Raw genomic sequence first — 12,401 nt, 5'->3', positions numbered from 1 at the left:
CAGAGCTGTTCTCTCCGGGAGACAGAGTGTTGGTGAGGACAAAACGACGGTCAGGAAAGCTGAGTGACCGATGGGAGGCGATACCGTATCTGATAAAAAAAACAGGTGAACCCTGAGATTCCAGTGTACGAGGTCGAACCGGTGGGGACAGGGGGGCCAACCCGTAATTTGCATCGTAACATGTTACAGCGGTGCTGGTTTGAAGATTCGGCGCCTACCCCCCTAGAGCCAGAGGCCATGTTTCAAGGGGCGGAAGCTCTGAATGATCTTGAGTTTGATGGTGTGCTTACTCCTGCGCCTGCTTATTTGCCCCCTGTGACCGATCTGGCCTCGGGTGAGGAGAATGTTGGGGATATGGAGGATGTTGTTGAGGAAAGTGCATCAGGTCAACTGCTTGGTCCTGACGCTGTATCACAGGACATCGAGCCGCAGGAGGAGACAACTCCACTTACGCCCACTAACACGACCATGGAAGAGACTCTAGCTCCCTCTAAGGTCGCACCTGTTGATGTAGGACTCAGGAGAACTACACGATCTACGGCAGGAATACCGCCTCAGCGATATGCTCAAGATGAATTTGAGTGGGGAGGTATGTCGAGGACGCCAACCTCTAGTGGGGTGGCATGTAAGAGGGTGAACTGTAGTCCCACTGAGAGGGCACTAGGACCCTGTGGTTTTTGCCGGTTGCAGCAGAAGACAGACAGTGCAAAACTCCCAGAGACAATGTGTGCTGGGGGGTGGGGTCCAGTGTCTCGTGTGTGAAGTGAAAGTAGGAAGTGAGAGCCGAGAGAGAAAAGGCGGGAAGCAAAGGAGAAGCTGCTGTGAGATCTTAAAAAAAGAGACTGTGTGTGGATTTACTGCAAGTGTTTTTGGAGGAAAAGAAGCTTTTGAGAGACTTTTTGTTGCTAACGTTCCCCTGGAGAAGAGCTAACCTTTTGTTTAACTCTGTGAGAGACTTGTGTTGCTAACGTTTCCTGGAGAAGAGCTAACCCTTTATCTAAGAAAAGACTGAGACTTTACTAAGAACCCAGTACGAATTTGGAAGTCTGTGGATTCCCTGTGCATTGAGTGGAGAAACAAGTCTGGACAGACGGCTGATACAGAGACGGACGGATTGTCGTGGAAGCATTCCTAGGAGCTACAGAAGCAGAGACAACATCGTGAGACCACTAACTAAGTCCCCGGCGTTTGGGCTCGGCATCGGCCGACAAGACAAGAGGAGCTTGCTGTAACTTATTGGCGCTGAAGATATGGACTGGCTACAGCCTGTGCGGATTCCTGTCTGAGAGGAAATCTATCTCAGGATACGGTACCATAGTTATAGATACCCGGGTATCTCTGCTTAGAGTGTTAAGTTGTTACTTTAGAGGTGTATCTTATATTAGAGTTGTGTAAGTTATACTCAATGTGCCATTCCAGGGGCTCCCTTAATAACACTACATTCAATTTACACTTGTTCCTGTTTTTAGTTGCCTGTTAGGTAAATTTCTTACTAGTCTGTTGTAGTATACAGTTCTCAGGAGACCTTGGAGTGGCACAGTGATTTCAGCTGCTGCTGAGCTAGTGTATCTTTGGGGTGCATCTGCCTTAATATTCTCCATATTACCTTGATTATTTTGCCTTTGAGTAAATACCGTTGGAGATTTCTGCCTTGGTCTTGGTTTGTGACTCACTGGATCATATTCGGACCTCTGGTCATTACACACACTACAGCCAGGAGGAGGGAGAGGGGCTGTCACCATGTGCACACTACAGCCAGGAGGAGGGAGAGGGGATGTCACCATGTGCACGCTACAGCCAGGAGGAGGGAGAGGGGCTGTCACCATGTGCACACTGCTGCCAAGAGGAGGGAGAGGGGCTGTCACCATGTGCACACTACAGCCAGGAGGAGGGAGAGGGGCTGTCACCATGTGCACACTACAGCCAGGAGGAGGGAGAGGGGCTGTCACCATGTGCACACTACAGCCAGGAGGAGGGAGAGGGGCTGTCACCATGTGCACACTACAGCCAGGAGGAGGGAGAGGGGCTGTCACCATGTGCACACTACAGCCAGGAGGAGGGAGAGGGGCTGTCACCATGTGCACACTACAGCCAGGAGGAGGGAGAGGGGCTGTCACCATGTGCACACTGCTGCCAGGAGGAGGGAGAGGGGCTGTCACCATGTGCACACTGCTGCCAGGAGGAGGGAGAGGGGCTGTCACCATGTGCACACTGCTGCCAGGAGGAGGGAGAGGGGCTGTCACCATGTGCACACTACAGCCAGGAGGAGGGAGAGGGGCTGTCACCATGTGCACACTGCTGCCAGGAGGAGGGAAGAGGGGCTGTCACCATGTGCACACTGCTGCCAGGAGGAGGAAGAGGGGCTGTCACCATGTGCACACTGCTGCCAGAAGGAGGGAGAGGGGCTGTCACCACGTGCACACTACAGCCAGGAGGAGGGAGAGGGGCTGTCACCATGTGCACACTACAGCCAGGAGGAGGGAGAGGGGCTGTCACCATGTGCACACTACAGCCAGGAGGAGGGAGAGGGGCTGTCACCATGTGCACACTACAGCCAGGAGGAGGGAGAGGGGCTGTCACCATGTGCACACTGCTGCCAGGAGGAGGGAGAGGGGCTGTCACCATGTGCACACTACAGCCAGGAGGAGGGAGAGGGGCTGTCACCATGTGCACACTGCTGCCAGGAGGAGGAAGAGGGGCTGTCACCATGTGCACACTGCTGCCAGAAGGAGGGAGAGGGGCTGTCACCACGTGCACACTACAGCCAGGAGGAGGGAGAGGGGCTGTCACCATGTGCACACTGCTGCCAGGAGGAGGGAAGAGGGGCTGTCACCATGTGCACACTGCTGCCAGGAGGAGGAAGAGGGGCTGTCACCATGTGCACACTGCTGCCAGAAGGAGGGAGAGGGGCTGTCACCACGTGCACACTACAGCCAGGAGGAGGGAGAGGGGCTGTCACCATGTGCACACTACAGCCAGGAGGAGGGAGAGGGGCTGTCACCATGTGCACACTGCTGCCAGGAGGAGGGAGAGGGGCTGTCACCATGTGCACACTGCTGCCAGGAGGAGGGAGAGGGGCTGTCACCATGTGCACACTACAGCCAGGAGGAGGGAGAGGGGCTGTCACCATGTGCACACTGCTGCCAGGAGGAGGGAGAGGGGCTGTCACCATGTGCACACTGCTGCCAGGAGGAGGGAGAGGGGCTGTCACCATGTGCACACTGCTGCCAGAAGGAGGGAGAGGGGCTGTCACCACGTGCACACTACAGCCAGGAGGAGGGAGAGGGGCTGTCACCATGTGCACACTACAGCCGGGAGGAGGGAGAGGGGCTGTCACCATGTGCACACTACAGCCAGGAGGAGGGAGAGGGGCTGTCACCATGTGCACACTGCTGCCAGGAGGAGGGAGAGGGGCTGTCACCATGTGCAGCTCACAAATAATGTATAAAAAAGGGAAAAATACAGCTTACACAAAGAACAAAACCTCCATAAAATAGATACTTTATTAAATAACACAAATAGAAAAAAAACCCAAAAAGACAAGAAAGCCCTAAATACTAGGGCAATCCACTAAGGGAGAAAAATACTCCCTACCAAGATAATCTATTGGTAGACTGGAAAGAATATATAGTAAAAAAATATATATATACACACACTGATAATATGCTGGTGGTACACACGTGTATTGACCTATACCAAGTACCAAGGGTGCCAGGATATAAGTGAGATATCCCTACAACAGATGAAAAAAAACACCTATGGCTGTACACCTACCTAGATGCGGAGGTTGGCACCCTAAGAGATAAAATGAGAATGGCGCCCCCGCTCGTGCGATGGCTATCCCTAACCTCCTACTATCTCCCTATAAGGAGTAAAGTAGGAAAGAGAGGCCAGATGGCTGGTAATATCATATGAAGCTATGTGTTATGTAATTTAACAGCATAACCGGCCCTCCCCTCCAATGTGATGTAAACAAAAGGGATAGCGCTTATAGATAAATAACGCACATATCGCACATCAAAACATGGGGTATCTTGTAGTGTAACCTAACACATGGTACCAAGTACAAAAAAAGATCCTACACTAACCAGTCCTACCACAAATGCATGTAAAAACCATATGAAAAACAAACAAATATGCCACGCCAGATATCTAGGTATATCACCACACATAACCACTACACATAGCAGCACATAAGATGTACAATATGCAAAAACAATACTTATCTGCTGTGTTCATATTAGACAAGTAGTGGAAAAACCGATACTGTAACTCCTAGGCGGCTAAAGGCACATAAACGACTCTCGACGCGTTTCCCCCAACATGGGTTCATCAGGAGAGACAGGATGATATCATGGCAGTATGGAATTGTCCAGAAAATAGGGCTGTCACCATGTGCACACTACAGCCAGGAGGAGGGAGAAGGGCTGTCACCATGTGCACACTGCTGCCAGGAGGAGGGAGAGGGGCTGTCACCATGTGCACACTACAGCCAGGAGGAGGGAGAAGGGCTGTCACCATGTGCACACTGCTGCCAGGAGGAGGGAGAGGGGCTGTCACCATGTGCACACTACAGCCAGGAGGAGGGAGAGGGGCTGTCACCATGTGCACACTGCTGCCAGGAGGAGGGAGAGGGGCTGTCACCATGTGCACACTATAGCCAGGAGGAGGGAGAGGGGATGTCACCATGTGCACACTGCTGCCAGGAGGAGGGAGAGGGGCTGTCACCATATGCACACTGCTGCCAGGAGGAGGGAGAGGGGCTGTCACCATGTGCACACTACAGCCAGGAGAAGGGAGAGGGGCTGTCACCATATGCACACTACAGCCAGGAGGAGGGAGAGAGGCTGTCACCATGTGCACACTACAGCCAGGAGGAGGGAGAGGGGCTGTCACCATGTGCACACTGCTGCCAGGAGGAGGGAGAGGGGCTGTCACCATGTGCACACTACAGCCAGGAGGAGGGAGAGGGGCTGTCACCATGTGCACACTACAGCCAGGAGGAGGGAGAGGGGCTGTCACCATGTGCACACACTACAGCCAGGAGGAGGGAGAGGGGATGTCACCATATGCACACTACAGCCAGGAGGAGGGAGAGGGGCTGTCACCATGTGCACACTACAGCCAGGAGAAGGGAGAGGGGCTGTCACCATATGCACACTACAGCCAGGAGGAGGGAGAGAGGCTGTCACCATGTGCACACTACAGCCAGGAGGAGGGAGAGGGGCTGTCACCATGTGCACACTGCTGCCAGGAGGAGGGAGAGGGGCTGTCACCATGTGCACACTACAGCCAGGAGGAGGGAGAGGGGCTGTCACCATGTGCACACTACAGCCAGGAGGAGGGAGAGGGGCTGTCACCATGTGCACACTACAGCCAGGAGGAGGGAGAGGGGCTGTCACCATGTGCACACTACAGCCAGGAGAAGGGAGAGGGGCTGTCACCATATGCACACTACAGCCAGGAGGAGGGAGAGAGGCTGTCACCATGTGCACACTACAGCCAGGAGGAGGGAGAGGGGCTGTCACCATGTGCACACTGCTGCCGGGAGGAGGGAGAGGGGCTGTCACCATGTGCACACTACAGCCAGGAGGAGGGAGAGGGGCTGTCACCATGTGCACACTACAGCCAGGAGGAGGGAGAGGGGCTGTCACCATGTGCACACTACAGCCAGGAGGAGGGAGAGGGGCTGTCACCATGTGCACACTGCTGCCAGGAGGAGGGAGAGGGGCTGTCACCATGTGCACACTACAGCCAGGAGGAGGGAGAGGGGCTGTCACCATGTGCACACTACAGCCAGGAGGAGGGAGAGGGGCTGTCACCATGTGCACACTACAGCCAGGAGGAGGGAGAGGGGCTGTCACCATGTGCACACTACAGCCAGGAGGAGGGAGAGGGGCTGTCACCATGTGCACACTACAGCCAGGAGGAGGGAGAGGGGCTGTCACCATGTGCACACTACAGCCAGGAGAAGGGAGAGGGGCTGTCACCATATGCACACTACAGCCAGGAGGAGGGAGAGAGGCTGTCACCATGTGCACACTACAGCCAGGAGGAGGGAGAGGGGCTGTCACCATGTGCACACTGCTGCCAGGAGGAGGGAGAGGGGCTGTCACCATGTGCACACTACAGCCAGGAGGAGGGAGAGGGGCTGTCACCATGTGCACACTACAGCCAGGAGGAGGGAGAGGGGCTGTCACCATATGCACACTACAGCCAGGAGGAGGGAGAGGGGCTGTCACCATGTGCACACTACAGCCAGGAGAAGGGAGAGGGGCTGTCACCATATGCACACTACAGCCAGGAGGAGGGAGAGAGGCTGTCACCATGTGCACACTACAGCCAGGAGGAGGGAGAGGGGCTGTCACCATGTGCACACTGCTGCCAGGAGGAGGGAGAGGGGCTGTCACCATGTGCACACTACAGCCAGGAGGAGGGAGAGGGGCTGTCACCATGTGCACACTACAGCCAGGAGGAGGGAGAGGGGCTGTCACCATGTGCACACTACAGCCAGGAGGAGGGAGAGGGGCTGTCACCATGTGCACACTGCTGCCAGGAGGAGGGAGAGGGGCTGTCACCATGTGCACACTACAGCCAGGAGGAGGGAGAGGGGCTGTCACCATGTGCACACTACAGCCAGGAGGAGGGAGAGGGGCTGTCACCATGTGCACACTACAGCCAGGAGGAGGGAGAGGGGCTGTCACCATGTGCACACTACAGCCAGGAGGAGGGAGAGGGGCTGTCACCATGTGCACACTACAGCCAGGAGGAGGGAGAGGGGCTGTCACCATGTGCACACTATAGCCAGGAGGAGGGAAAGGGGCTGTCACCATGTGCACACTACAGCCAGGAGGAGGGAGAGGGGATGTCACCATGTGCACACTATAGCCAGGAGGAGGGAGAGGGGATGTCACCATGTGCACACTATAGCCAGGAGGAGGGAAAGGGGCTGTCACCATGTGCACACTACAGCCAGGAGGAGGGAGAGGGGCTGTCACCATGTGCACACTATAGCCAGGAGGAGGGAAAGGGGCTGTCACCATGTGCACACTACAGCCAGGAGGAGGGAGAGGGGCTGTCACCATGTGCACACTACAGCCAGGAGGAGGGAGAGGGGCTGTCACCATGTGCACACACTACAGCCAGGAGGAGGGAGAGGGGATGTCACCATGTGCACACTACAGCCAGGAGGAGGGAGAGGGGCTGTCACCATGTGCACACTACAGCCAGGAGGAGGGAGAGGGGATGTCACCATGTGCACACTACAGCCAGGAGGAGGGAAATGGGCTGTCACCATGTGCACACTACAGCCAGGAGGAGGGAGAGGGGCTGTCACCATGTGCACACTACAGCCAGGAGGAGGGAGAGGGGATGTCACCATGTGCACACTATAGCCAGGAGGAGGGAGAGGGGCTGTCACCATGTGCACACTACAGCCAGGAGGAGGGAAAGGGGCTGTCACCATGTGCACACTACAGCCAGGAGGAGGGAGAGGGGCTGTCACCATGTGCACACTATAGCCAGGAGGAGGGAGAGGGGCTGTCACCATGTGCACACTATAGCCAGGAGGAGGGAGAAGGGCTGTCACCATGTGCACGCTACAGCCAGGAGGAGGGAGAGGGGCTGTCACCATGTGCACGCTATAGCCAGGAGGAGGGAGAGGGGCTGTCACCATGTGCACACTGCTGTCAGGAGGAGGGAGATGGGCTGTCACCATGTGCACACTACAGCCAGGAGGAGGGAGAGGGGCTGTCACCATGTGCACACTACAGCCAGGAGGAGGGAGAGGGGCTGTCACCATGTGCACACTACAGCCAGGAGGAGGGAGAGGGGTTGTCACCATGTGCACGCTACAGCCAGGAGGAGGGAGAGGGGCTGTCACCATGTGCACACTACAGCCAGGAGGAGGGAGAGGGGCTGTCACCACGTGCACACTACAGCCAGGAGGAGGGAGAGGGGCTGTCACCACGTGCACACTGCTGCCAGGAGGAGGGAGAGGGGCTGTCACCATGTGCACACTACAGCCAGGAGGAGGGAGAGGGGCTGTCACCATGTGCACACTACAGCCAGGAGGAGGGAGAGGGGCTGTCACCATGTGCACACTGCTGTCAGGAGGAGGGAGAGGGGCTGTCACCATGTGCACACTACAGCTAGGAGGAGGGAGAGGGGCTGTCACCATGTGCACACTGCTGTCAGGAGGAGGGAGAGGGGCTGTCACCATGTGCACACTACAGCCAGGAGGAGGGAGAGGGGCTGTCACCATGTGCACACTACAGCCAGGAGGAGGGAGAGGGGCTGTCACCATGTGCACACTGCTGTCAGGAGGAGGGAGAGGGGCTGTCACCATGTGCACACTACAGCCAGGAGGAGGGAGAGGGGCTGTCACCATGTGCACACTGCTGTCAGGAGGAGGGAGATGGGCTGTCACCATGTGCACACTACAGCCAGGAGGAGGGAGAGGGGCTGTCACCATGTGCACACTGCTGCCAGGAGGAGGGAGAGGGGCTGTCACCATGTGCACACTGCTGCCAGGAGGAGGGAGAGGGGCTGTCACCATGTGCACACTACAGCCAGGAGGAGGGAGAGGGGCTGTCACCATGTGCACACTGCTGCCAGGAGGAGGGAGAGGGGCTGTCACCATATGCACACTACAGCCAGGAGGAGGGAGAGGGGCTGTCACCATGTGCATACTACAGCCAGGAGGAGGGAGAGGGGCTGTCACCATATGCACACTACAGCCAGGAGGAGGGAGAGGGGCTGTCACCATGTGCACACTACAGCCAGGAGGAGGGAGAGGGGCTGTCACCATGTGCACACACTACAGCCAGGAGGAGGGAGAGGGGCTGTCACCATGTGCACACTACAGCCAGGAGGAGGGAGAGGGGCTGTCACCATGTGCACACTGCTGCCAGGAGGAGGGAGAGGGGCTGTCACCATATGCACACTGCTGCCAGGAGGAGGGAGAGGGGCTGTCACCATGTGCACACTATAACCAGGAGGAGGGAGAGGGAGAGTTGGGAGACATCTCTTTTTTGAACAATCAATCAAACCAGAGTTCAGCCAACATCTACTGTATCTATTGTGTCTGGGGGCTTAGAGGGAATTGGTCACTAGGTTTTAGACATCTAATCTGAAAGCAGGATAATGTAGAGACAGAGACCCTAATTCCAGGAATGTAACACTTACTGGGCTGCTTGCTGTAGTTTTGTTAAAATCATTGTTTTCCCAGCAGGAGATTATCACTAGAAGACTAGTAGTTTCATGCCATGTAGTCCCCAAATTCATGAGCTCAGAATATCCTTGCCACCGATTGGCAACTTTCTGCCTATGCACAGTGCACACAGAAATCTGCCAATCAGTGGTGTGGGCAGGTTATACAGAGCTTACAAGTCAGAGAACTGCTTGATTTGCAGAAGATAAAGCAGTGATATAAAAACAACAGCACATGGCTGGAATCAGGGTCTCTTCGTACATCCTGAATGTCTCAGATGGGGTAACAAATACCTGGTGACAGATCCCTTTAACAGTAGGACCACACAGTGCTATGTCATATGTCAGCCGTTCTCAGGCAAGTCATGGGACCAAACACTTTTGGGTACTTGTCTGTGACTTGTCATCTTAGCGCATAGCGCTGCAGAGATAAACCGCAGGGGCAGCTGACATGTTACATGCGTGTTGCCTTTCAGCATTGCTGGAATTAAAGGGGTTTTCCTGTTTCAGAGAAACCCTGCCCCTTGGCTGCAATTTGCATTCAAAAACAAAACCCAATAAAAAAATGAGCATATACCCTGTAGTAAGTAAATGGCACTAGTAGATATAAATAATATAGGATACTTAAAGGGGTTGTCCGCTATAAAGCCAGAAAACCTCATTAATAGTCTAGTAGAGGTCACAGGTCACACCGTGACCCGTATTAATCGCGCTTTTCATATCACACTTTCAGCTGTAAGGTATCTGCAGACTGTCAGGGCATGCTGAGAGCTATAGTTCTACAACAGATGGGGAAGACTGCAGTAGAGGGCCACCCTGCAGAGTACACTATGGGCACGGAGCATGGCTGCACTTCATATGAGCAGAGAGAATCTGTACTGCAGGTCCTCGCTCACATATGTCGTCTTGATCTCTGCACTACAACCCCCAGCAATGCCTCTATCCACTGCGGGCAGAGCTACCTTATGAAGTCAAATACTCCCGTTAGAAAACTACAACTCCCAGCATGCTCTGACAACTCGCGGATGTCACGGCATGCTGGGAGTTGTAGTTTCCTAAAAGCTGTGGAGTCACAGGCTATAGAACACGGCCGCAAAACTACCCCACACAGCTCCCCCAGCTCATGACAATGTCAACTCACCGTCCTGTACCGTAACACAGGCGGGGAGAAAACGTGACCGTCAGCTAAAAAACAGCCTTATGATTGACAGCTGGTACTTTGCTTCGCACCCGAGAATGCGCGACCCTGTGGTGGGCGGGGTCATGTTCGAACGCGCATTTAACCACGCCCACCAGCGGCGATTCACCTCCCTGGTCCTGCTGCTGTTACTGCTGCGCCTGTAGGTTACCATGGAGACAGGATCAGCAGCAGCCGAAGTCTCCATCCCTCCCCCTACACGCTGACTCTTTGTGTGAGGGAGCTGTCTGAGGCGCCCACCCTGATGGGAGAGATTTTTTTTTTTTTTTTACCAGGGTGTGATGATAAAGCATAAAACACAGATAAATAATACAAAAATAAAGAGTTATAAAATCATCCTGGTAATTAGGTCAACCAAAAAGATGTGTACCACTATAGGCAGGAGACATCATAGGACATCACAGGCGGGACACATCATGGGACATCACAGGCGGGACACATAATGGGGCATCACAGGAGGGACACATAATGGGGCATCACAGGCGGGACACATAATGGGGCATCACAGGAGGGACACATAATGGGGCATCACAGGCGGGACACATAATGGGGCATCACAGGCGGGACACATAATGGGGCATCACAGGCGGGACACATAATGGGGCATCACAGGCGGGAGGCATTATAAGGCATCACAGGCAGGAGGCATTATAAGGCATTACAGGCAGGAGGCATTATGGGGCATCACAGGCGGGACACATTATGGGGCATCACAGGCGGGACACTTTATGGGGCATCACAGGAGGGACACATAATGGGCCATCACAGGCGGGACACATAATGGGCCATCACAGGCGGGAGGCGTCATAGGACATCACAGGCGGGACACATTATGGGGCATCACAGGAGGGACACATAATGGGCCATCACAGGAGGGACACATAATGGGGCATCACAGGCGGGACACATAATGGGCCATCACAGGCCGGACACATCATGGGGCATCACAGGTGGGACACATTATGGGGCATCACAGGAGGGAGGCATCATAGGACATCACAGGCGGGACACATGGGGCATCACAGGAGGGACACATAATGGGCAATCACAGGAGGGACACATAATGGGGCATCACAGGCGGGACACATAATGGGCCATCACAGGCCGGACACATTATGGCGCATCACAGGCGGGACACATCATGGGGCATCACAGGCGGGACACATTATGGGGCATCACAGGAGGGAGGCGTCATAGGACATCACAGGCAGGAGGCATTATAAGGCATTACAGGCAGGAGGCATTATGGGGCATCACAGGCGGGACACATTATGGGGCATCACAGGCGGGACACATTATGGGGCATCACAGGAGGGACACATAATGGGCCATCACAGGCGGGACACATAATGGGCCATCACAGGCGGGAGGCGTCATAGGACATCACAGGCGGGACACATTATGGGGCATCACAGGAGGGACACATAATGGGCCATCACAGGAGGGACACATAATGGGGCATCACAGGCGGGACACATAATGGGCCATCACAGGCCGGACACATCATGGGGCATCACAGGTGGGACACATTATGGGGCATCACAGGAGGGAGGCGTCATAGGACATCACAGGCGGGACACATTATGGGGCATCACAGGAGGGACACATAATGGGCCATCACAGGAGGGACACATAATGGGGCATCACAGGCGGGACACATAATGGGCCATCACAGGCCGGACACATCATGGGGCATCACAGGTGGGACACATTATGGGGCATCACAGGAGGGAGGCATCATAGGACATCACAGGCGGGACACATGGGGCATCACAGGAGGGACACATAATGGGCAATCACAGGAGGGACACATAATGGGGCATCACAGGCGGGACACATAATGGGCCATCACAGGCCGGACACATTATGGCGCATCACAGGCGGGACACATCATGGGGCATCACAGGCGGGACACATTATGGGGCATCACAGGAGGGAGGCGTCATAGGACATCACAGGCAGGAGGCATTATAAGGCATTACAGGCAGGAGGC

General features: G+C 55.2%; 1 protein-coding gene across 3 annotated transcripts in view; it reads right to left on the bottom strand.

Moving 5' to 3' along the window:
- The window catches only part of MAPT (microtubule associated protein tau), a 111,879-nt gene extending 101,402 nt beyond the window's left edge, over positions 1-10,477 (bottom strand). For all 3 annotated transcript variants that reach the window (XM_069751297.1, XM_069751305.1, XM_069751301.1), the window contains exon 1: positions 10,352-10,477. The gene's annotated coding sequence lies outside the window, so the exon portion shown is untranslated. The remainder of the gene's footprint in view (positions 1-10,351) is intronic.
- Between the last annotated feature and the right edge of the window lie 1,924 nt (positions 10,478-12,401).

The sequence above is a fragment of the Ranitomeya imitator genome, chromosome 2, assembly GCF_032444005.1.
Source record: "Ranitomeya imitator isolate aRanImi1 chromosome 2, aRanImi1.pri, whole genome shotgun sequence".
Lineage (NCBI taxonomy): Eukaryota > Metazoa > Chordata > Amphibia > Anura > Dendrobatidae > Ranitomeya > Ranitomeya imitator.
The sequence above is the reverse complement of the archived record's forward strand: the minus strand, read 5'-3'. Positions and strand labels throughout refer to the sequence as shown.